The 26651-nt window shown below is 43.7% G+C and overlaps 1 long non-coding RNA gene across 1 annotated transcript in view; it reads right to left on the reverse strand.

The window, feature by feature from the left end:
* LOC307221812 overlaps positions 1-25932 on the reverse strand; it is a 680975-nt gene extending 655043 nt beyond the window's left edge. Inside the window, exon 1 of the long non-coding RNA XR_013841543.1 lies at positions 25741-25932. This is a non-coding gene — a long non-coding RNA (uncharacterized lncRNA). The remainder of the gene's footprint in view (positions 1-25740) is intronic.
* Between the last annotated feature and the right edge of the window lie 719 nt (positions 25933-26651).

Genomic DNA, 26651 nt, shown 5'->3' on the forward strand with positions numbered 1-26651 from the left:
CATCATCTTATACATGTTTTCCTTTAGTGTCGTGCATGCTGAAAAATTCATATCTTTACACCACAATGCCTTCCATTTGTCAAACTCTATGTTGTACCCTAGGTCTACCGCCCACTTCACCATTACATCCTTTACTTCCTCGTCCTTGGTGTCCCACTCAAGTAACTGGTTGTACATTTTTGATAATAATTTTGTTTTACTTTCTATTATTTCAATCTGAAATCTAGATTTCTTGTCATTTATTCCGATCTTATTATCTTCCCTCCACATTGAATTAATTTGATGGTATTGAATCCAGCCAGTCAGCTTGCTTTTTATTTCTTCATAAGGTCTAATCCTCCACCCGGATTCTGTTTTGGTTAGTAAATCTTCATATGTCCATCTTTCCCCCTCTATATTTAATTTTTTAATTGTTAAAATGTCTATTGGTGATAACCACCAGGGCGTTTTCTGCTCCAACAGTTTTTTATTCCTTTCCCACACTTCCAGCAGTGGCCCTCTGAAAATGTGGTTAGAAAAACCTTTATGAACCCTTCCCTTGTCTCGCCATAAATAGGCATGCCAACCGAATCTTAGATTAAACCCCTCTAGATCTAACAAATTTTTGTTTTTGATGACAATCCAGTCTTTTACCCAACAAAGACATGCAGCTTCGTAATATAACCTCAAGTTTGGAACCGCAAGGCCACCCCTATCTCTTTGGTCTGTGAGCAATTTAAATCTGATTCTTGGTCTCTTTCCCTGCCAAATGAATTTAGAAAGTAATCTCTGCCATTCTTTGAATATTGAGGTTCCTCTAATTATCGGTATATTCTGAAATAGGAAGAGTAATTTAGGTAGTAAGGTCATTTTAATCGCCGCCATTCTCCCCAACCACGAGAGATGTATTCTATTCCATGTATCCAAGTCCTTCATTATTTCTTTCCATGTTTTCTTATAATTATTTTCAATCAGATTTATATTTTTCATAGTTAACCAGATTCCAAGGTATTGTACTTTTTTAGTTATTTTAATTCCAGTTTGACTTTCAAGATCGTTTTTGGTTTCTTCTTCCATATTTTTGGTCATTATTTTAGTCTTTGCTCTGTTCAATTTAAATCCGGATAATTTTCCAAATTCCTCTAGTAGCTTTAACACTTTGCCGACGCTCTCTTTTGGTTCTTCCAATGACAGCATAAGATCGTCTGCATATGTTTTCAGTTTATATTCTTTCGCTCCTATTTTTATGCCACGGATCTCTGGGGTTTTTCTTATCTTGTTTGTGATTATCTCTAAAACCATGATAAACAACAGCGGTGACAGAGGGCACCCCTGTCGAGTGCCTTTTGCTATTTCAAACTGTTCTGTCAGGGTATTGTTAATAATTAATCTAGCTCTTTGTTGTGTGTAGATTGCTCTAACTCCTTGCAGGAATATGCCATCTATCCCTGATCTTTCCAGGCACTTTATCAGAAAACCCCAGGAGACATTGTCGAAAGCCTTCTCGGCATCGACGAACATTAAAGCAGCGGGAATTTCATTATGACATTCTAAATATTCAATGATGTCTATTGTATGTCTAATGTTATCTTTTATTTGTCTGTTGGGAAGGAAACCGGCCTGGTCAATATGGATGAGATTAGTTAAACACTTTTTAAGTCTGTGTGCCATTATATCTGCGAAGATCTTGTAGTCGTTATTTAGTAATGAAATCGGTCTATAATTCTTGATGTTAAGTTTGTCTGAATCTGGTTTCGGAATCAACGTGATATAGGCTTCTTTCCAGGATGCTGGCATTTTTCCTCCTCTTAGTATCTCGTTGATTACGTCACATAGTACTGGTGTTAAGTGTTCCTGTAGGACCTTGTAATACTTGGCAGATAACCCGTCTGGGCCTGGGGCTTTCCCCAGTTTCATCCTCTTGATTGCCTCTCGGATCTCCTCTATTTTTATGGGTTTTTTTAAGGCGGTTCTTTCCTCTTCTGATATATTTTTGGGACTATTTTCTTCTAGATATTTTGCGATGCCCGTTAAATCTTCTTCTTCTCTTTTGTATAAGTTCTCATAGAATTTAAGGAAGTTCTTTTTTATTTCATTGGGGTCTTCCAAGACTTGTTCTTCAACTTTTATTTTATTGATGGTACTAAATTTTCTTCTTTTTCTCAGTTGCCACGCCAGAAACTTTCCAATTTTATTTGCTGATTCGAAGGACCTTTGTTTCATTAACTTTATTCCCCATTCCACCTCTTGGCTTATTAATATCGAGTATTCTGTTTGGAGCGTTTTATATTGTTGCTTATAGCCATCGTCATTTGGGTTTTTTATCATATTTTTTTCGCATTCTTTCAATTGATGGATTAATTCTTCTTCTTTTTTCTCTTTAGCCTTTTTTCTTTGGGTATTTTGTTGTATCAGGAGGCCTCTTAACACAGCCTTGCTAGCATCCCATACTGTGTCTATACCTGTCCCTTTGTTGATGTTTAAGTCAAAGTAGTCTTTAATGGTAATTTTAGCTTTTTCGATCACTTCTTCTTTTTCAAGTAGGTAGTCATTCATTCTCCATCTGTACAGCCCTTGAATCTTCCACTTTAATTGTAATGTTATTGGGCTATGATCCGATAAGGTTCTGGGTAGAATTTCGCACTTCTCCGTTCTTATTATTAATTCTCTTGAGATCCATATCTGATCCAGCCTGCTCCAGCTCTGATGTGGTTCAGAGAAATGGGTAAATTGTTTCGTTGTAGGGTTTTTGTATCTCCATATATCTATTAGGTCCAGATTTTCTTCCAGATCATTAAACGATTTCGGTAGTTTCCCTTGATTTATGTTCTTTTTTCTTGTACTTCTATCTAGTTCTGGCGTCGGAACCGCATTTAAATCTCCAAGTAAGACCAGTTTATTGTTGTCTAGCTCTAATAAAGATTGTTCCAGTTTTTTAAAGAACTCCATTCTATTTGAGTTTGGGGCATAGACTGTTACCACGTTTATTTTCTCTCCCTGGAAGTTAATTTGAATTCCTAAAACTCTTCCATCCTCATCCTTGCAAATTTGTTTGGGTTCTAGTTTCTCCTTCGCATAGATTACTACCCCTCTTTTTTTCTTTGAGTTTGAATTAATGAATTCTATTCCCAACTTCTTATTTATTAGAATATGCTTATGTTTTTTGGCAACATGAGTTTCTTGGCAACAAATGACATCAATATTTTTTTTCTTTATAATCTTTTCAAATTTGTTTCTCTTGGGCTTATCGTTAAAACCATTCACATTCCACGAAAGAAACTTAAGAGACATTTTGGGTTATTATTGCGTGCGCTTTATCCTTATTTCTGGTTTAGAATCTGGTGTTATTCTTTCTGTTGGATTCTCTGTCTTCTCCTTCCTCTTCTTCCTCCGATTTTGTGTCTTCCGTCTCCTCCTCCGTTCCCCCCCGCCCCCAACTCCACTCCCCCCCGTCTCCCTCCCCCCCGCATCCAGGTCACCTCCTCGCTGTCTTGCTTCCTCTCTACCCAGATCTTTTTCGTACCTTCTCAGGAACTTTTCTGCTTCATGTGTATCTGTCAACTTGAATTTTTTGTTCTTGTAATAGAAGGAAACCCCTTCTGGGAATTCCCATTTATACTGAATTGTGCTTCTCTTCAGCACACTTGTCAACTGTGTATATCCTTCCCTTTTGCGTAGAATCCTGACTGGAATTTCTTTAAAAATGACGATTGGACGTTCTCCAATCATCAGCTTTTTTTTAAAGCTCGTTCTTACTATTGTATTTTTCATTTCTATGGTGTTAAAAATTACTAGGCAGTCTCCCAGGATTTTTTTTGATTTGATTTGTTGTGGTTTCCCTCTTATTCTAAATGCGTTCTCTATGGTGTATGCTACTTGTTCCTCTTTCATCTGCAGCCATTTTGCTAGCTCCTTAACTATTCTTTCCCTTATGTTTTCATTTTCTTCTTCGGCAATCCCTCTGAATTTTAAATTAAGATGTTTTTGATGCATCTCTGCCATGGCCAAATTGTCCCATAGTTGATCTTGTGTTTTAATTAAGTTTTTTACTTCATCCTTTAGCTTTTCTGTTTCTTTCTTTTGATCCCTCAAATCTTTCTGCATTCTTTTATTTGATTCTTCAAGTGATTTTGATTTGACTGTCAGATCTTGTATCTTTTTTGTGAGTTCGCCTACAGCACTTTCTATTTTACTATCTATTTGTTCCTGCAATTCTCCTAGCTTACTTTCCATATGCATTTCTCTTTGCTTGAATTCCTCTTTGATTTTTAGCCATAGAATGTCTAGATCCTTAATCTCTTCTTGCCGGGATGCCTTTCTATCTCCCGGAGTCCCTCCGACTTTTTTACCATCTTTCCACGACATCTTGTAATTTGTCTCTCTCTCCCCAGAGGGGCTCACAATCTTACTTGTCCTTATCCTTATTTTATTCTTTATTTTTATTTTTCCCCCTTGTATGTATATATATTCTCCACCCCAGAGACACTCTAGACTATGTAAATTGTTCTCCTGTCTTCCTGTCTTTTTCCTGTCTTTTTATCCTCTTTCGTTTTTCCCCGTTTTAGATAATAGCTTTCATTATCTTAATTCTGTTTGCCTATTTCCAATTATTCACTCAAAATTGTTAAATCCCATTTACATTTCTAAAAACCTTTGGATTGTTGAATACTCAAATTGAGTTAGTATATTAGTATGGTTGTTATTAGAGACAGGACAAAGTTGAAAAAGATAGGAGGGAGTAGTCAAAAATCAAATATAGAGTCTTTCTTTTTTAATCCAGGAGGGGTTGTATAGTCTTTCTATATACCTGTAATCTTCAGCCACCTGTTGGCTTAATCCAGTTTTCAGGAGTTGTACTGAGTCTTTACACTCTGGTGACTCTAATTCCACGTTCCAGTAAGTCACTTTCTGCTATAGAGATATTATTATGTCCCCCGAAGCCACTCTGCACCGGTTGTGGCAGACTGTAGTTAATTGTAGTTAATCACCTTATCATTCAACGTAAAAGGTTATAACCAACAAAAGGTTATAACCAGCAAATAAAGAAGCGTCCTGGATCAGATGTTGTTCAGGTAGGTTAAAGTCCTTCTATAACTAAAGGTATATAAATAAGAGTAAAAATCGATTGAATAAATTTTTAGTTAGGTTAGTTAAGTTAAATTGTTACAATAAGAGGGAAGAAAGGGAAGAAGGGCAAGAAGGACAAGTATTAAAGTATTAAAGAAAAAAACGGGGGGGGGAGGAGGTAAATAGGGGGGAAAATGGAGAGGGGGAATGAAAGGGGGGGAACCAGAGGGAGGAAAAACACTAAATTATATTCATAGTGAAGGTGAAGGTTTTACGAGCTGGGGAGTTGTACTTTAAATTCGTAAAGTTTTGTCCTAAGCGTAGTGGTCTTAAGGAGACCTCTCTCTCCGTGTCCACAGTTCTTCACAGGTTCTTCACAAGTTAAAGGTCCTTTCGTTGCTAATTCTTTTTATGTTTAAACCGTGTTTCCAACCAGTGTCTCCGACCAGCTCCGACCAGCTCTTTCAAATCCGACCAGCTCTTTCAAGTCCTTCTCCCAAATGCTTTTACAGGCAGTTCATGTAAGCAGTTCTTTTTCTCTGTTTAAACCCGCAAAGGTGCCGTCTTGAAGAAGCTTGATGTCAGACTGTTTTGTTTTTTTGGTTTTTTTGTTTTGTTTTGTTTTTTTTTTAATCTTGGCAGCTCCTCTAAATAGCTGACAGTCCGTGGCTGTGAAATACTTCAGTTTTATATATATATATATATTCGTTACTCTAGAAGTCCAAAATATTTGCTTTGTGACTCAAAAGGTCCCAAGATAATTGCTTTATAGCTTTATAGCTCACAAGATAATTGCTTTATAACTCACGAGATAGTTGCTTTATGGCTTTATAGCTCACACAGTCAAGCGGAAAAAAGACTTCCTGCCACCTCCTTGCTACTTTGTAGCCAGCGCCATTTTAAGCCTCTGATCGAGATAAACTCCCAAAGTTAAATCTTCTGACATCTGACGTTCTCTTAGTGTATTTTCAAAATTTTTGAAGTAAAAAGCAGCTACTCACACTAAGGGTTCCGCACTTATGGTTTTGGAGGTTCGTCGCCTTCTTCAGGGGGAGTCTGAGGCATCGTAATGCAGGATCGTTGTTTCCCCTTTGGTGCTAGCGGTCTCGTCACTCCGGGCTCTTAAACAAACAAAAAAAAAAACCCGAAAAGCGGCCGTCCGCATCCACACGGCTGGGGCTCTTTCCCTCAAGGGATTCCCCCCTTGAGCTTTCTGGGAGGGTGCAGTGCCTTTGCGACCCCCCCTGATCACTGCATTATTCAGAAAACTCCTCCGGAGTTTTTCCGCACTCCCTTTCTGCTCGCGACGGAAACCGGAAGCTATTCCACATGAAGGTTTCAGCATAAAGATCCTGGCATGGATCCTGGGACTGGCTAAGCTATGGGCCTCTAGAAGTTGATGGACTATCACACCCATCCACCTCAGCCAGCATGGCCAATCAATCAAGATGATTGAAACTGTAGTTCAGTAAATAATTGAGGGCCACAGCATAGCCGTTCCTGCTTCAACCAAAAACAGTGAGCTCTAGTTTGATTTTGGTTAGCCTTCCATCATAAGGCAAGGTATTCAGTTAAATAAATTATTATAAATTCAATGCAGGCATCATTTGGGGCAGCTGCAGTTTCTCAGTTTGCTGCTACCCCTGCTGTAGTGAAGTTAGGAAATCTTAGTTAGACAAACTTTGGTCAAGCTGAGGAAAAGCATTGTGGGAGAACCAAAGGCCAAAGGATTTATGGGAAATGTGTATTTGTTACTTTAAACTGCAGACTAATTGGCTCTGGGAGTGTGAATAAGTTATCTCATGCATCTGCAGGATGGAAAAACTTTCCCAGTTGATTTGTGGGTTTTTTAACACCTGGTTATCTAAGTGCTGTCCCTGTGTGAATAAGGGCTATCAAACCTCATTTGTTTGTTCTGTGTGCCTTCTGTGGGGAAAGTCTGAATCCAAAGTCTGACCACTTAGCCTCCTACTGAACCTGTTGAATTTCTGCCCGCATTTGCGGTAAAGCAATGCAGGGTGGGGCAGCCAGTAGCACTGAAGAGTAGCCTTCTCCCTTGGCTTATTCTCCTGGGCTATCCCCAGACAAGGGAGTGGTGGCAGCATCTACCCGTTCTGTTGTGTTTTGTCCTGAAAAAGTAAAGCTCTGGCACACCCTCTCTCAGCCGGGTCCTGCTGGATTGGAGGACAGGTGAGGAAGGTGGGGGCATGTGCCAGTGCCAGCATTACTACACCTGCTGCTTCAGATTAGATTTCACAAAGAAGAAAAAATGCCATTTTTCTTTTTTGAAATTCTTTTTATCCTTCTTGCATTATTCCAACTAACATCCTGTGAAAGACGATGTGTGCCATTATGTCATTCTGCCCAGAGACCCAGGTCCCCTGCAGTTTCTTGTAATGGTTGTGAAACTCAGTGTGCAATGACACTAAGCCATGCATCTTCATAGATTGCATTTTGGAGGGATACATGGGATTATTGTCTTAAAAGCAGAACCAACTTCCTTTTATCCTGAGTGTGCACTGATTTTAGAATACAAGGAAGGACTATATGGCCTCAGCTTCACAATGGCCCCTGGCATGTTGGCTATCTCTCAGTTTCAGCTTCCAGTTATCTCATTGACTGCACACTCTAGAATAATGACCTGAGATACAAGATTGCGGTATGAAAGTTAGACATCATTTATTACAATTTGTGAATCTTCAGCATTAACAAAGTACACAAATGCAGACTGATGACAACTGTGCATAAAGTGAAGGCAGTTGTATAGCATGCAGGGGCTGTTGCCCTGGGCATAAAATTGTTAGGGGTGCAAAATTTCAACACCCAGTGCTGCCTCAATACAGCTATGTGCTTCCGTCGCTGGGCTCTGTTGAAAATGGCTTTTCTGTGTAAACCAGGAAGTGACCTTTGCAGGCAATGGATTGACTTTTCTCTGTGGGTGATGTGAACACTGTTAGACATTTCCTCTGTATGGCCCCAGGTGCTGGCAAACCACGATATGCCACTGAGTCAGGGAAACCAGTCTGTATAATACCCTTGACAAAGGTTTTCTGGGAAATGATATATAATGAAATGAAAAAGGTATTTAAGTATACCTTTCTGAAGAAACCAGAGGCCTTTCTCCTGGGCATGGTCGGCCAATTGCTGTTAAAAAAGGATATAACTTTCTTTATGTACGCCACAACAGCAGCAAGAATACTTATCACAAAGTATTGGAAGACACAAGATCAACCCACTCTGGAAGAATGGCAGATGAAAGTAATAGACTATATGGAGTTGGCAGAAATGACTGGCAGAATCCGGGACCAGGGAGAAGAGTCGGTGGAAGAAGACTGGAAGAAATTTAAAGATTATCTGCAGAAATATTGTAAAATTATTGAAAGTTAAAATGATGTTGGACTGAAACGAAGCAGTTTTAGCAATAAGGTTAAAATGAATTTGTAAAAATAGATTGATAACAGATGAAAATATAAAGTTATAAGGTGTTAAGATATTGGATTAAGATTAAAACAAAGAGGGAAAGGATTTGCTGAACTAAATAATGTGAATTGGAATACAGAAAAGGGAGGTGTGAGGGAGTCAGGGAAATAAGTAAAGGAAGTATAAGATAAAGAAAAGATGGATTTATTTTTAAGTGTTTTTTCCTTCTTCTTTTGTATTTTGTATTTTGAAATTTTTCCTGTGTATCTTTGTATTTCTTTTATCCCATTTTCCTTGTTATTTTTCTTTATTAACCTTTTTTGTTCTGTAAAACCTTAATAAATATATATATTTTTTAAAAAAGACAAAGGCTTCCTCATCAGAACGCTAAAAATTCATGCCATCTGATAAATGAGATGCCTTTTTCATCTGCTATGCCCGTCACCTAGAATCTTCCAGACAGACAGATCTATTACAGTCTCTGATGGGGTGGATAAATCTGTCAGCATTGTTTACTCTCACCTTTTCATTTTTTCCCAAACTTACATTGAATTCTGCACAGTAGATAAATAAATAACTTTTAAAATGTGCCAGAATTTAAGAGCAATTTTCTCCTAATACAACATTCTCCTGCAGTTTTGACTAATATAAAGATACTGGCAAACCTTTTCCCTTAATACAATTTTTAAACTAATATAGCTGGATTGCATTCAACTAAGTTCTACTCAGAGAAAGCAACTGAAATTAATGACCCCAAGTTAGCTACATTCATTAATCACTGTGGGTCTATTGTGAGTTGGACTAGCATTGAATGCCACCTGTTTCTATGCACATATTCGTTAATATTTGCATCTTTGTATGCACTGTTTGGTTGGAGAACTGCTTAGCAATATCAGAGAACAGTGGAATTCGAAGGAAATTTGTGTTTCGGTTTATTTATTGGTTCAAGAGCTTTGAATTGCTTACTTTTTCACTGAAGGGTAAATATTTTACTTAATGGGAAATATCATTTAAAATAAATACATTTGGTAGGAAGTGTGGCTCTGGCTCGCCAGATGCAGCTTTGTCACGCTGGCCACGTGACCCGGAAGTGTCTCCGGACAGCGCTGGCCCCTGGCCTCTTAAGTGAGATGGGCGCACAACCCCAGAGTCTGTCAAGACTGGCCCGTACGGGCAGGGGTACCTTTACCTTTACCTTTTTGACCAGAATCTTTGCAGATTTTGTGATTTATTTCCTTTTGTTCATTACAGATCCAAAGCGTAAAATGGCAACTTTCCAGGGTTGTGTCCTTTCTGAACTTTGCCACACAGGAGATTTCAGTATCAGTTCAGCCACTGGTAAATTCCTCCAGATGAAGGTCTTTTGCTGTCATACCAAGCAGTGCAATGAGGAACCTGTCCACAGTGAGTATATTTACCTCTGAAGTTTAAAGGCTTATAAAGCCATTGCATGAAGTGCCACCTAGTTACAGGCAAAGTATAGCATTTATGTTATTTGGTCCATTCAGACACTGGGTGCATGTTTTCTAAGGAGTATCTATAGCTGATCCTTGAATCTGGGATATATAGAGTAGGTGATCTCCTCATAGGAAGCAGAATACTTTTGTCCACCTTACTTACACTGGTCAAATTTCTAACTGGGTGGGGAGGGGGGTGGGCTGGAGGAAATGAAATAGAAAGATATATGGAAACAGTTGGCTTAGTTCTGCCCAATTTGGGTTCTGGGCCTGCCCACTCCTTGCTTCTATCGAGAGAGAGTGGGTAGGGGATTACCTCCAGGTGAATTCAGCTGTCTGTTCATTCACATATGGAGTTTTAGAAACAGAGTAGATAGCTTGCCTGATGCCCTTATACCAAGTGATAACTCCTGAAAATCCACAGAGAAAGAAAATGCATGACAGAATGTGAAACACAAAAACATTATTTAGAGCAAGCACAGCAGACATGTCTGATCTGCCAAGTTGATGACAATTGTAGGACACAATGTGGACCTTCCGAGTCCATCTATGGTCAGACATTCCTAGAAGGTGTGAAAACCACTGAAGTAAAGTTAAGAATAGAAAGAGAGGATGGAATGTGTTGCATTCAAAGGCCGACACTGCTTTTTTACTTTGGTAGTTCCAACAAGAAAGGATCTTTCTCCCAATGGTCGACAGTGCCCAGCCTGCTTCCTCGAAAGTACTTTTGGAAAAGCTACCACTTGCCAAAGTCAGGGGATGGTCAGCTGCCTTGGCAATGAGACCAAGTGCATTGACTTTTCTGGTAATCTACGATGTGAGTAACATTGCCATTGGCTTTTCTCACTGCCAGAAAAGCAATGGCTGATCTTTGTTTGCTTTTTATGTATGTTATGTGTGTATAGCTTTGATTTCTTTCTCCCAGGGAAAGGTGGGTGCTCTAATCTGGTTTTGGATTCCAAACTATCCCCCATATGAATTGCATAAGAACTAGAGGGGGCAGACTCACTTATGGTCAGGGTTTAAACATTGTGTGGGGACTACAAATGTACAGCGGGTTCCTCACAGCACACCTTTGTCCTCTAAATCACAAGTGGCAGCAGAGCATAAGGATACAAAGGTGGCTGGAGGACCGGCCAGCACATCATTGCTGCTTCTCATTGCAGTATACTGCATTGGGTGTTCATCCAGGAGGACAGTGTCCACCCACCCACCTTGGCCAAACATTTAAAATAAAGGAGGCTGGGAGAGAGAAGGGTTCACATCTATTAATCTTTCCTCAGAAATATGTTGCATTGTGTTCTGGATCCTGATGCCAGCACAGCTTCCTATTAGGGACATGTGGGTGATTGACACTGGGAGCAGATGGGTTTATCATGTTGGCTGTGATTGCACGCCCTGCAGCAGCAATTCAGAGTGGTTCTGCTGCAGCAACTAATTTGTCACATAATTTATGTAATAAACAGTGGGGGAGGAAGGGGGCAGAGGGTGAGGTCTGCCCTGGGCACCATCCTGAAGAGGGTGTGAAATTTGGCACGTCCCACCCACCCCCGCAACTCCTAAGCCAATGACTCGAGCAGCAAAGCATCTGCAAGTGCCAGCCCCCCCTGGCGGGCAGGCGACTGCGCCAATGAGAAGGCAGGAGCGCCAATTTGGCAGCCCCGGCAGGTGGGCGGATTGCGTGGCCGCACCAATTGTCACCCCCAATGGGCGGGCGGATGGTGTGGCTGTGCCAATCTGCAGCCCTGGCGGGGCTCCTCCTTTCACAGCAAAGCAGCTTCCCCAGTCCCCCTTCCTTCTGGCTTACTCTCCGGCAAGCCAGCGGCTTGCTAGCAGCAGCACCTGCAAAGCTCCTCCTCTCCCTCCCTCCCCAGCTCACTGTAAAGCAGGTCCTCCACCCCCTCCCTCGCGACAAAGCGGCTCTCCCCTCTGCAGCAGCAGCACCAGCAAAGCTGCTGCATCCCCCTCACTCCCCAGCTCGCTGTCAAACCGCAAAGCGGCTCCCCCGCCCCCTTCATCCGCCACTGGGGCAGGCACCTCCTATTTTGCTTTTCAAAAGGGAAGATAACCCATCAGTTGGTTTCCCCTCTTGTCTTTCTCTTTCTTTGGTGTTGTTTGTGTGTCTCTGTCTCCCTTTCCTCAGCCGCCTGCAGTGAGCCAAGAGGCAAACTTGAGCCTCCCAGCCCCTCACCAGTGGGGCAAAGAGTGAGCCAAGAGGCAAACCCTGCATAGCTGTCAAGTGTCCCTTATTTGAAGGGACAGTCCCTTATTCCAGCGCCATGTCCCGCTGCTGTCCCTTATTGATAGATGTCCCTTAAATGTCCCTTAAATGATGTCCCTTAAATTTCAAAGGAAGCAGCTCCTCTCCCTCCCTTCCTGCCGGCCAGGGAGGAGGGAGGCTTCAACTGTGTTGCTTGGCTGTGTTGCTCACCCAATAAGAAGTCTAAGAACGACTGGGGGGTGAAGCTTGTGTGTGGCTAGTTAATGCAAGCTGAGGGGTTTTTTGAATGCTGGATGCCATTTTGTTGCACGTGCTGCTGCAACCTTTGCAGTGCAAAGCCAGGCCGGGGAGCCATCTTAAGTTGAGGCTGCATAGGCCTTGTGGTGCATGTGATTCAGATTCTATTCAGTTGAACCTCTGGTTACAAAGTTGGTTGGACAGTGTTCTCGAAGCTACCAGCATGAGTTTGACCAGACTGCAGGAGGACAGGAAGACTAGAGTGCTTGGAACAGGTGAGGCTGCAGGTCCCTTATTTTGGCTGCTGATCCCTTATTTTCAAGGCTGCTGGTCCCTTATTTTCAAATCTGTAAGTTGACAGCTATGAAACCCTGCCTCCCAGCCCCTCACCAGGCTCGGGTAAAAGACGCGGAAGAAGCTTCAGCCGCCAAACAAAATCTCAAGCGGATCAGTGTTGGGAGGCATGCTTTGCCTCCCTCCTCCAGGTCATTTTCACCCAACGCATTGTCCAATTCAGCTCTGCAAAAAAGCATTCTTCTGCTTTAAATGTCCCAATCAAACCTCAGTTTGCAGAAATGAATTTAGCGGTCGCCTCCCCCTTCTGCTTCTTTCTCTTCTCCTAGAACTCTCCGCTAGCATTTATTTATATGGAGATCGGCTCTTCTCTCTCTCTCTCTCTCTCTCTCTCTCTCTCTCTCCCCCTCTCTCCCTCCCTCCCCAGGATATTTATTTGTATTATTTAATATTATTTGTTATTGGGAACACACTTCTTGGGGGGGGGGAATCAAGTTTTGTAAGGCCAGGAAACAGAGGGCACCCCACCTATCAACTCTTTGCTGGAGAGAAAATGTATCTGAAGATCTGCATATGACCTTCTTCACCTGCCCCCCTTTCTTCTTTTTCTTCTTCCCAGGAGGGCTGAGGGGTTAAAATGAGAAGGAGCTGGATTTTTTTTTATCACTGGCAGTTAAATCCTACCTATCTTTAAATCCTACCTAAGATAAAATCCTACCTATGGATAGATATTAAAAGTGTGTGTGTGTGTGTGTGTGTGTGTGAGAGAGAGAGAGAGAGAGAGAGAGAGAGAGAGAGAGAGAGAGATCAGACATGAGCAGCTTTTGGGCTGAGTAGCAGGCTAGGCTTACTGGTACAGTGGATGCTCGGGTGGCGAACGTGATCCATGCGGGATACACGTTCGCAACCTGCTGCGTTCGCAACCCGCATCTGCACATGGAGGGTTGCGATTTGGTGCTTCTGAGCATGCAAAACTGCGGAAACCCAGAAGTAACCCATTCCGGTACTTCCGGGTTTTGGCAGTCTGCAACCCGAAAAAACGCAACCTGAAGCGGCTGTAACCCAAGGTATGACTGTATTTGCAAGGTGTATGGGAAGTTTGCAGCAAGATCATTTTCATATCATCCCATTGTAAAGCAACTTGGAAAAAAAGAGTATGGGAACACAGTACAGTTTTAAAAAGTAAAAAATTGTCCATCTGAAGAAGTGTGCATCATGCACACTAAAGCTTATACCCAGAACAAACTTAGTTGGTCTCTAAGGTGCTACTGGACAATTTTTTTAAAAAAAAAATCAACTGTGTCAAACCAACATGGCTACCTACCTGAATCTACAGTAGTTATTCTTACACAGTTCTTTTGTTTTTGTGTGTGTGTTGTCACTTTGTCAGCAACAGCTTTTTGTTTTCCTCAGTGAGGAGTGTTGCTCATTTGAGAGCCTTCATTAACTCAAAGTGAAATGGTTAAAATATTTATCCTGTTAGACTAGGCTGCATCTTTTTAACAAGCTCATTAAAGAAGAATTCTAGCTTTTGAGGTGACTTCTACAAATTACAGTACATTGTTTACCATGTTGTAGTGCTTTAAGAACACTACTTAAAAAGCAAAATATATTTGGTTTACATTTATTTTGCTTTCCTTGGCATTATTCTCTTATTGCATTAAATGCTCTGATCACCTTAAAATTCAAGTAGAATTTAAAATAGCAGAAGAATTTGGTTAAGGACCATGCAAGACCTGGGAGGGACTACCATAATGGCCGTGGGACCTTCCTCTGCAGGAGAGTGGCTCTGCAAATTGGTTCTTTAAACATAGGTTTTCAACACGTCTCCCAAAATGGCCTGCCCAGCACTGTCTCTCCCCCCCCCCCCTTTTAACCCTAGGTTTGTGGCTCTTCTCAAGCAGTGTATGATATGACCAAAAACAAAACAAAAAACAAAACATTTAGCAGTATTTTGCTTAACATTTCTCCAGAATTTCTCTTCTGTATATAAAATGCCAACTTTGTATTGGTTTTCCTGGGAGGGGCGGCTTCCATGTTGCCTAGAGTCCCATGACTGTCTCACTACTTTTTAAAAAATGCAACATTCATGTGCCGTTGTTAAAGAAAATGAGGATAGATGATTAGTGAAGGCAGCCCTGTTTAGGGAAGTTTTTAAATGTTTAGTGCTGTGTTGTGTTTTTAGTGTTTGGTTGGGAGATGCCCAGAGTGGCTGGGAAAACCCAGGCCGATGGGCGGGGTATAGATAAATCATCATCTTCATCATCATCATCATCAACTGGGATTTAACATAACCTTTTTAAGCAGCTATAAATGAGATCTAGATTCCATTCCTGCTAAATCACATAAAAAAGATGTTTCCCATATCTTAGGATCGAGACATGCCTCATGATAGAGCTAGGCTTCCTTTGCTCCAGCAGAATATGATACTGCTGGGAAAGAGTCCCCCAGTCGTGTGTACTTGATTAATCATTTATTCTGTAAAGTGGGTGGCATTGCAGTGTGTTGGGTGAAGTTTGACTTGCCAAAGCAGAAACTCTGTAGTGAGTGACTCCCCCGACTCGCTGTAGGCTTGGAAGTCATGGGGGGGGGGGGTGACAAAAAAAATTCTGCACTGGGTATCACCTTACCTTGCTACACCTCTGGTAATAAGATGTCGTTCTAAGGCAAGTGGGTGTAGCTTTGGTAAAATAGTCAAATTGGGCCTCCTGCTGGGTTTAATTTGGCACACAGTGTAATGTTCCAGAGGCATGCACTGATGATATCTGGCTGCCAGATTAATAATACACTGTGTTGGTTCTAAGCACACTGAGCTTTCATAGCCACCATCATGCAAACTCATTCAAACCTTATGCCTTTTATTTCCCAGATATTCTCGACTATAGGAAACTGACATTCAAAGGCTGTGCGACTGAAGACTTTTGTGCCCTTAATGGAAAAAATGTTAGCTATCAACATATTCCTTTATTTAAAATTAAAGCTGAGTGCTACAATGCTGAGGAATCCTCAAAGCAGATTAACCTTGAAGCGTAGAGACGAGAGAGCTAAGCTCTCCTCCTTGTTCATTTCACCATTCATGGTAGCAACAGAAGAAAATGGGAGCCTAGTGGTGAAAGCGAGAGTTCAGGCCTCATGGAATTTCTTTTTCACAACTGGTGAAATTCACCATGAAAAATAAACTTTTCTGGCACTCTTCTGTATTCTGTTTTCATTTTTTATTTTCACAAAGTACTAATCATAAATAAATAAGAATAAAAATGTGCACCCCAGCAACATATGGCACATATAATATGTGTTTTTTTCTGTATTTTTTAATAAAGTAATAATCATAAATAAATAGGAATAAAAATGTGCACTGCAGCACCGAGACCATTCCATTGTGACTATTCAACCTCCCAAAATTTCAACACCTCTTGCGATGGTTTGACCCCTTTCCATTTCAACAGTACAAATTCTGCAAACACCTTCCATATCTCCTCAAAATCATTTCACCTGTGTATTCCCCGTCTTACCTTAATGGCACATGTTAATTTATCATTAATAGCTATATCCCACAACTCTTTATGCCATTCTCCAATTTTATATTCTGCTTGCCCCTTCCACTTCCTAGGTATAATAATTAGTGCAGCTGTCAATAAATTTGTGACCAAGTCCTTCATAGCCTACGAACCTTCCACCCCATCATAAATTGATGATAATGCTACCTCTGGATTTTTGGTCAGGGTTAATCCAGTGATTTCTGTTATCTTCTTAAACACCCTTTGCCAGAAAAAGGTACATATTTACACTCCCACCACATGTGAATATAAGTCCCAATTTCCTGGCATTCCCTCCAACACTGAATATTCTTCATTTATCTGAATTAATTTGACTGTTGTGAAATACCATATCCAAACTAATATAAAATAATTTTATTTTATACTTATAGACAACATTTTCAACATATGATTCTCCCATATTTCCCCCCAGCTTTGACTATTTATCTGCCTTGTTGCCTCCTTTCCCCACACCTCTTTTAACTGATCTTTTTTACCTTCCATTTCTACTAATATTTTATAAATTTCACTGTTTTCCCCTTTTATAATTGTATTTCTTCTTTATCTCCAATTTTTATAATTATTTTTTTTTAAAAAAAATGTATATTCTTTGCTGTTCTTGTTTTCCCTTAAGCACTTCTTTGTCCATTGCTGCAGTTGTTTACACTTAAACCAAGCTATTTTACTTGCTGTTAGAGCTTCTCTTATTTCTTCTTTGCTTCTCATTTTCTCAATCCAATCCTTTATTTCAAGTATTTTCTTCTTTTTCACGGATGTGCATACTATTCATCTATGCAGATTTGTCTCTATAAATTCAAATTCATCATCTAGAAATTCATCTCTCTATATTGGTGCAGGCTTAATTTTGAACAGTGTGCCTGCCCACTGACTTCTCCCGATTCTAGTGGGTGATGGAAAGCCCTATTCTCTTTGCTTATTGTTCTTAGTCTTTGAAACAGAACTGGACCAGAGAAGCTTTCAAATCAAGGACCCCTTGAAGGAGAGGGTTGTCTTCTGATAGTTCATCAAATGCAGGACTACCATCTATACAGATAGAAATATCTCTCCCTCTTAACATATATAATTGCAGTGACAAAGTTGACTGATGTTTAGAGACAGATGTAATGGTTGGGTCTTTCCCACAAAAGTGAGACAACTCCGGCAGCAATTAACTCAGGTTTATTGCTCAAAACACAAAAATCAGTCTGGAGCTCAGTCACTCAGCATCTGCTTCCAAATTAGCTGTCACCGAGTCTGAGCTCTGCCCCTTCCTCTTATCACATTTAAAGCCCCCCTTTGCTCCCATTCCTGTTCATGCCTCTCATTAATTCTTGCTCACCTGCGCGTCATGGGATGTGCTATTTCAGGTGGCCCTCCCTCTGAGTCTGAGCTTAAACTGTCAGTCTGTGTCTTCCCCCAATTCCTTATTTGCAAATGTGGACCTGAATGGAAACTACGGTATCTACAGTATCCCCCTGCTGGCCCAGGGTGAGAACCTCAGTTCATAACACCCCTTGAACTCCCCCCTTCCGTCTCCATGTTTTTGGAGGTCAGGATTCTACTGCAACTAGGCTGCTTTTCTCTCGCCTAATTACCGTACTTTTCGCTCTATAGGATGCACATTTTCCCCTCCAAAAATGAAGGGGAAATGTGTGTGCGTCCTATGGAGCGAATGTAGGCTTTCGCTGAAGCCTGGAGAGCGAGAGGGGTCGGTGCGCACAGACTCCCTGAGGTGTTTTCCCATACTGAAGAAGCATCCCTGCCTCGGCCTTAGAGCCACAGAGAGCTGCACTGCAACTACAAAAGGGCTTAAGTTGCTTCAAGTAACATAGAACTCTGTCTGTTCTTTCCACCTCTCATACACAAACATAATCAAGAGAGGGCAGGATTGACCTCTTGAACAATGGTGCAAAGATGAGATTTTCAGAGGTGCAGCTTTCATGACAACCCATGGGTGTTGTTTTACTTTGCTCTTTTTCTGCTTTAGATTGTTCGCTTAAGATGTTTTGTACTTCTGCACAGCATGGGACATGGAACAGTGTGGTGCGTATCATTCTCCTTAATGTCAGGCAGTACACAACCTCTGCCCAGCCCAGGACGTTTGCTCAATCAGATTGCAGGTGACAGTTTTGTAATTGCAAAGGCTTCTCTTTAGAGCTGGGGGGGGGGAGAGAGAGAGAGAGAGAGAGAGAGAGAGAGAGACAGACAGACAGAGACAGAGACAGACAGACAGAGACATGGATGTATCCAGCTATTAAAGCCTGAAAGCAATGCATCACCACTCCACTCCATAGACTTTATGTGAAGCAACCACCTGCCATTTGAACACATCCCTGGCAGATTCTACAATATCTCTAAATTGTAAACTGTGGAAATGAAATATCACATTGATTGATTTTGTAATTTCATTTTAGGCCATATCTCTCACATGCTTGTGTTGTTGGTCTTTGCCTTAAGACATTTATCAATATGTCTACCCTTCAGCCCTGTAGGACCATGTAAGTTTGGTGTGCGGGGTGGGGTTCTGGTAGGCTCTCTACTTGAATACCCAATACAGTGCAGAAAAGCCAACATTAGACCATCCCCATCAGCTGTCTGTCCAGCCTATTCTTGAATAGCTACAGATTTGGGGCATATAGATGAGGTTCATAATGAAGATGGGTTTTGAAACAGATGTAGAACATTAGCTTTGTTCTATTCAAAACAGTTTGGCCTAGGGCAGCCATTGCCAAACACATCAGATGACTCAAACTGTCCTCACTCCTTCCCAACAATTTGATGCAATTGGAAGAAGGAGGGTCTAAGTTCCAGAAAATGATTTCAGCAGGTCTCAGAAATGACGTTGGGGTCATTGTACAATATTTATTGCACAACACTGTGTCTCTGGCACCAATCAATAGCCTTGATCTATGCTGAGCTTTACCACATCAGAAATCAACTGAATTCAACCTTCAGGCTTTAGCTGCAGTTTGACCAGGGCCCTGCGAGACTGGAAGTCAGACTTGGGGACTAACATTGTTCTTCCAACAAAGTTAGACCCCAAACCAAGTGAGAGCAATGACAGAGGCACTGGCTCATAGTCAATATATCTAGTAATCCATCAATAACCCAACAACTTCCATTAAGTTTTAAAGTCTATTCTGCTTTTATTGGAACTTCTTCATCTTTCCATTTCTGAGCATAAAAAATTCTGGCTGCAGTAGCAGCATACATAAACAATATAACCAACTTTTGAGGAACAAAAGTTTCTTTCAACAAGGGGTCCAGCTGATTGGCTGTGACTGCAAGCCCTGCTTCTCAAGCAGCAATTCAGAGTGGTTTTCAAAAATCCCAGTTGTTTCACTGTGGCAGTGAATTTATGTGGCACGTGTCTGATGTAGTAGAATATCAGTTTAAGACAAGTGGTTTGGAATTGGTAATGAGCACTCACACTTTATATGTGGGTGCCTTTTGCGGGATCACGCACGGGGCTACAGTTCCCAGGGAACTTACTAGAAATAGGGGGCTGGCTTGCTTCTCAGTGTTATTATTCGGAGGTTCATGCCCAGCCTCAGTAATCAAGTTTATTGCTGTGAGGTGGGGCCAGCCCCAGTATAAATAGGGGGTGGAGCCGACAACAGCCAGGCAGTCGGCTCTGGAGATTCACCCTCCCTTTATTTAATGTTTTCTTGTTTGCAGGTTAACTTTTTCTTCCTGTTTAGCGGGCACTGTTGCAATCTTTGACTGGTTGCTGTTGAAGGACTGGGAAGAAATTTTCCTGAATTGGCAGGTTTTGTCTTCTCCATAGCAGTTTATCACAACTTTGGCGGTTATGGCCTTGGGTCTTTAGTCTTTTCTTCCCTATATTGGGGGGGGGGGGGGGTTGAAGTGGTGACTCACCCCCATGCAGCAGCGATTCCAGGGTTCCCTCTTAAAGGGGTTATATATATGGGTCTCACGGGCCACACACTGAAAGGTTGTCAGTGAATTACTCTGCGTGCTGGGATATGGGCTCAGCTGCCTGCTACACTTATGTCTTGCTGAGCACCTCCATATCCCATTTACCCGGCTGGGGGGCTGGGAGGGATACATGCCAAGGTCTTCCTACATTGGGAATGTAGGAATTTAAATAAAGTTGTTGCCTAATTTTAATTCTATAACATGTTGTCAGAGTCTTTATTCCTTTCTTGTGATCTCTGAGGGCTGGGGCTGTAGCCCCTGGTCACACAAAAGGGTGAAATTAGTTCAACTGCAAGGTTTCATTTGGCTCATAGGGTAAGATTTCTAAGACATGCACCAGTGATATCTGGCTGCCAGATTTATCATGCAGTGTGTTGATTCTAAACATACTGAGTTTAAATAACCACCATCATCCAAACTCATGCAAACCTTATGTTTTCTATTTCCCAGGTTTGTCCTTCCTACAGAGACTGAAATTCTAAGGCTGTGTAGCTGAAGACTTGCCTGCCTTTTAAAATAGGAAAGATTTCTATTAAAATCATATGAAGCCAAATGCTACGATCCTGAGAAATTCTCAAAGCAGAATAACCCTGAAGGGTAGATAGGGGAGAGGAAAGCTCTCTTCATTTTTAATTCCATCATTCATGGTAGCAGCAGGATATTGGAGCCTCGTGATGAGAGTAGATTCTCTGGCCTCCTGGGTTTTGTTTTTAACAATTTGTGGAATTCATGATCAAAATAAACTGTTTTGGCACATAACATCTACATTAATACATCTGTATGTTTTATAAATGTAGAATGTGTGGAGTGAAGAGAAAGGCTATTTGGTGGTCAATTCAGTTCAGTCCAAGTTTATTTGTTGCTGTGAACATCCTGGTCATTTCAGCCAAAAAGTAGATTAAAAATATTCTATGGATACTGCAGTTCCATTATTACACCATTTACATAAATGTTAAACAGCAGGGGGGGGGGGGCAATAAACACCCTACTCTCTCTCCCCCCCCCCCTCTCTCTCTTAGAATTGGAGCTGTCAACTGATCATTTGTCCCTTCTCTCACTCTCATACAGTACGTGTTTCAGAGCATAATATCCTAATAAGTGTAAGGAAACCATATATGTTTTTGAGCATTTTAACCATAAGCTTTCACTAATTATCCTGTCAAGTGCTGCTGTAAGATCTACAAAGGTGCATATAAATATTTCTTTGGCCCAATGCCATACTTTTTTATTAGACGGTTAAGACATAACATTAGTCAATGGTACTTCTTCCACACCTGAATCCTATCTGCTCTTCTGCTTTGATATAATTGGTTTCAGCCCAGTCCACCATTTTTGTCAGTATGTACCTCACATACAACTGAGATGCCACATCCAGCAGGCTTATTCATCCATTCTTACAGGGATCCCTTTTATCTCCCTCCTCGTAGGTTGGCGCTGTAATACTTGTATCTCACCCTTTACGGAGCTCACATACACATTTATTTATGTGTTCAATTTTGCTAGCACCAGGAGCCACCAATTATAATTCTCAATAAACATTTCAGGAGGCATCATATCTTCCCCAGGTGCTTAGCTATATTTCAGTGCATTTCTCAATGATTTAACATGTGAGGGAGTCACAGCTGGCCACAGATCACTTTTGTTCAGTTCAGTAAAATGAGTGCCAGAATATACTTCAGTTGTCAATTAAAAGCTTGATTGAAAAAACACTTCCCATTTATCAGCCATAACGTGTACAGAAATCTCTATTTTCCTCTTTCAGATTTTTGTGCTATTATGGCCCAGAACTAAGCTGTATCATTCCCAAATGCAGCTTGCTCTAATTCATTCCAATGCTGTTTGCAATGAAGCACGCTTTTCTCCTTCTTGCTTCTTGCCCTTTTAGATAAGATCAAGTGTATTTATTAGAATGGTAGTTCCAATTTGACCCTAAGATTAATTATCCTTAGACTGCAGCTATTTGCAAAACAAGTGTTATTCTTCTACTTCTTTTTCATACCATGCTAAGAAATCCTGCCTGGATGCTTTCTTTGGAGAAATTCTCAGTGAGCTCAGATGTCAACAAAGTTTAGGTACGTTGGTGTATCTAGCTTGAAAGCTAGATGGTCCCATAATTCTGTGTCTCCAATATTCCCAGGACAAAACTGGTTCCTATTGACATCTAAAGAAAATGTTGTATACAGCCCCAGCATGGTGACATTCCAAGGAATACGAGGAAGTAAAATCAAATCTGCAAGATTAGATCTTCAGGAAGAAATAGACAGAGGGCTTTGAAATATTCCAGGATATCAGCCTAGCCACACTGAGGCAGCAAATGGCCTTAAACATTGACACTAAAAGAAGCTGGCGTAGCATTTCACAGAGACTTTCTTTTTAAGTTGATAATCCAGCAAAAAGGCAGAACCTAGGTTGTGAGGTTGTAAGAATCTGGACTATATCAAGCAAAACTGTAAATTGGAAGAGGTGGGAGGAAAGGGCATAGAAAATAATAATAATGATAATGATGATGATGATGATGATGATGATGATAATTTTATTATTTGTGCCCAACCCACTCTGGGTGGCCTCCAACAGTACACTAAAAACAGAATTAAACTTCAAACATTAAAAAAACTCTCTAAACATGGCTGCCTTCAGATGTCTTCTGAAAGTCAGGTAGTTGCTTACTGTGCTGGTCCCGGGGGGGAGGTTACCGTTGGCGTAGTCAAAGTCCGGTCCTGGGTCAATAGCCTGGAAACAGTTCCGAAGGAGCAGGGCGAGGTCCGAAGCAGGAAGCCGGGCGGGGGCAGGAGCACTGGAGAGTCAGGTCTGGGTCCGGGCAGGAACAGGTACTCAACAACGACGTTGCTCCCACAACCTGGGACCGGGCCGATTGGCCTTTATCTGTTCTGAGGCCAGGGGCGGTCCCGGCCCCCAGGAGACCCACCTCTCTTGGCCTTAAGGCGAGCACTCCTCCTGGGAGAAACCAGTTCCCTTCGCCTCTCTGCCCTGAGTCTCTGCAGTTCAGGAGAGGCTAAAGGGTTACTGGGCCCAGGGGGAGACTCACCTGCAGGCACTGAGTCCTCAACCACCTCTGAAGCCAGAGTGGAATCACCTGGTGCCTGCTCCTGAGGATCCGGCACAGGTGCAGGCGCTTCAGAATCCAGGCCCTGCCCCAGTTCACCCGGCCCTGGAGGTGGGGACTCCTGTGCAGGCTGGGATTCCTCTGGTTCAGCCTCTGAATCGGAATCCCAGGCCATCACACCATCCCCCCTCCCAGCCCCCCCCTCAATCGAGGCTCTGGACCCGGCTTGCTGGTGTACGCCGCATGGAAATCTCGGAGGCAAGCAGGCGTGTGGACGTTGGCTGCTGGTTCCCAGGAACGGTCCTCCGGTCCATACCCCTTCCAGTCTATGAGATACTGCAGCTTTCCCTTGCGGTTTCGGGAGTCCAGAATGCGTTCCACCTCGTACTCAGGCTTTCCCTGAACCAAAACTGGCTGCAGTCGGGGATGGTCCGGGTGGAACTCATCGGGTGGGGCCACCGGACTCAGAAGGGACCTGTGGAATACCGGGTGAACCTTCAGGGTTGCGGGCAACCAGAGATGGAATGCCACAGGCGAGACCTGGTCCACGATAGGAAACGGGCCGGTGAAATGGGCGTCCAGCTTCTGCGAGGGTCAAGAGGGGTGGAGGTGGCGAGTGGAGAGCCATACCAGGTCACCGATGTGGAGTTCCGGCCCCACCTGGTGGTGGCGGTCGGCCTGGGCCTTGTATGCCTCCTTGGCCTGATGCAGTTGCTCCATCAATAGCTGTTGCTGGGACTGGAGCTCCTGAAGCCACTCTGTCACCGCAGGGACCGCAGATGCCGGCAGCACATCCGGAAACAGCCGTGGATGAAAACCGTAACTGGCCTGGAACGGGGTCTGCTGGGTGGACGCATTCACTGCATTGTTGTAAGCGAACTCTGCCAATGCTAGGTGGTTGACCCAGTCATCCTGCTGGTAGCTGCAGTAACACCGGAGGTACTGCTCCAGCACCGCATTCGCCCGTTCCGTCTGGCCATCGGTCTGTGGGTGGTAGGCTGATGAGAGACAGACCTCTGTCCCGAGGGCCTGGTGCAAAGCTCGCCAGAACCGGGATGTGAACTGAACGCCCCGGTCGGACACCACACGCTCAGGTAGGCCATGCAGGCAGAAGACATGCTGAAGGTACAGCTGAGCGGTTTCCTTAGCTGAGGGTACGGATGGGCAGAGGGCACAGTGCACCATCTTAGTGAAATGGTTGGAGAAAACTAGAAGGCAGGTGCAGCCACGAGACAGGGGTAAGTCCACTACAAAGTCCAGAGAAACCGTGTGCCAAGGACGTGGTGGAACTGGCAACGGCTGAAGAAGGCCGGGGGGTCACCCGGTAGGGCCCTTGGCCCGCCGGCAGACATCACAACCAGTGATGTAGCGAGCCACGTCAGCCTTCAGGCGGGGCCACCAAAACTCACGGCTTACCAGATGGGTGGTCCGATACCGCCCAAAGTGTCCCGCGGCTGGGGCATCATGGGCCATCCGGAGAACCTCAGCCTGCAGTGGCCCTGGCGGGATGTATAGGCGACCGTGGTGCAGCAGAAGGCCCTGATGCAAGACCAGCCCTGGATACTGAGGGCATGACCCTTCGGCCAGTTCCCGGAGTCGTTCCTGGGCCCAAGCATCGACCCGCTGCTGTTGTAGTACCCGAGCATGCAGTGGCTCAGCCTCCTGGGTGGCCAGGAATGCAGCCGGTGGTAGGATCGTGGTGGGTACTGCTTGCTGTACCGTGTCTGCATTGTCTTCAGGTTTCCGGGACAGGGCATCCGCCTTCTGGTTTTGGGAGCTAGGGATGTAGCGGATCCGGAACTGGAACCAGGAAAAGAACAACGCCCACCGGATCTGCCTTTGGTTCAGCTTGCGGGTGGTCTAGAGGTACACCAGGTTCTGGTGGTTGGTTCTCACCTCCACCGGGTGTCGTGCCCCCTCAAGATGGTGGCACCAGACCTCAAAGGCCACCTTGATGGCCTGTAGTTCCCGCTCCCACACGGTATAGTTATGCTCCGCTGGAAGGAGCTGGCGGGAATAGGAGGCGCAGGGTAAGAGTGGCGCATCAGGTCCGTACTGCTGAGACAAGACGGCACCGAGAGCCGTACTGGAGGCATCGGTCTCTACCACAAAGGGTCGAGAGGGATCAGGATGTTGCAAGATCGGCGCTCTCTGGAAACAGGCCTTCAACCCCTGAAATGCCTCCTCTGCCTCCTTGTCCCAGGAAAACAGCATCTTGGGGTGCAGTAGCCGGGTCAACGGGGTGGTGCGATGAGCATAATCTGCAATGAAGGACCGGTAATAGTTGGCGAACCCCAGGAATTGCTGTAGGTCCTTGCGGTTCCGAGGTGCCGCCCATTCCTGAACCGCTGCCACCTTCCCAGGATCCATCTGCACCCCATCTGGAGAGAGTCGGTGACCAAGGAAGTCCACTGACCACTGATGGAACTCGCACTTGCTGAGCTTTGCATACAGACGGTGCTCCCGCAAGCACTGCAGCACAGTCCGGACATGACCCTTGTGGTGAGCTGGGTCACGGGAGAAAACCAGAATGTCATCCAAGTATACCATCACGTACTTGTCTAGCAAGTCCTGGAACACGTGGTTGATGTACCGTTGGAACACAGCAGGCGCGTTGCACAATCCGAAGGGCATAACCAGGTATTCGAACTGCCCGTACCGGGTCCCAAATGCTGTCTTCCACTCATCCCCAGCTCGGATCCGAATTAAATTGTAGGCCCCCCGGAGGTCTAGCTTCGTGAACACCTGCGCCCCTTGCACCCGCTCCAGCAACTCCAAAATAAGGGGCAAGGGGTACCGGTCTGGGATGGTAATTTTGTTCAGGGCCTGGTAATCATGGCAAAGGTGGAGCTCCCCACATTTCTTCTTAACAAAGAGCAGTGGCGCAGCGGTGGGCAAGGTGGAAGGCCTAATGAAACCACGCTCCAGGTTCTTGCGCAAGAAGTCCTGCAAAACCTCGCGCTCTGGCTCTGTTAGAGAGTATAAGCGACTCACGGGAAGGGGCGCTCCAGGCTGGAGGTCTATGCCGCAGTCAAAAGACCGATGCGGCGGCAGCTGGTCTGCCCCCCGTTCCTCAAACACATCTTGGTAGTCCCGGTACTCGGTGGGCAGCGTGGATGCAGCCTCCTCAGTGGGTGTGGCTGCTAGCATCTCGGACCGAGCATGGGGACATGGGTCTGGGAAGTGCACAGTCCGATTGACCCAGTCAATCTGAACATTGTGAGCCTCTAGCCAGTCCATCCCGAGCACCAGGGGGAACCGGGGCATGGAGGCAATGTCAAAAGTTCGCACCTCCCGGTGCTGCTGGAGACACAGGACCAAGGGCTGGGTCTCCTGAGTGACAGCACCCGAACGCAGGAGCCGTCCGTCAATTGCCTCCACCTGTACCGGTTCTGGCTTGTTCTGAAGTGGCACCTGATGATGAGCGGCAAAGGCAG

This window comes from Podarcis cretensis (assembly GCF_951804945.1).
Source record: "Podarcis cretensis genome assembly, chromosome: 8".
In the NCBI taxonomy this organism is placed as follows: domain Eukaryota; kingdom Metazoa; phylum Chordata; class Lepidosauria; order Squamata; family Lacertidae; genus Podarcis; species Podarcis cretensis.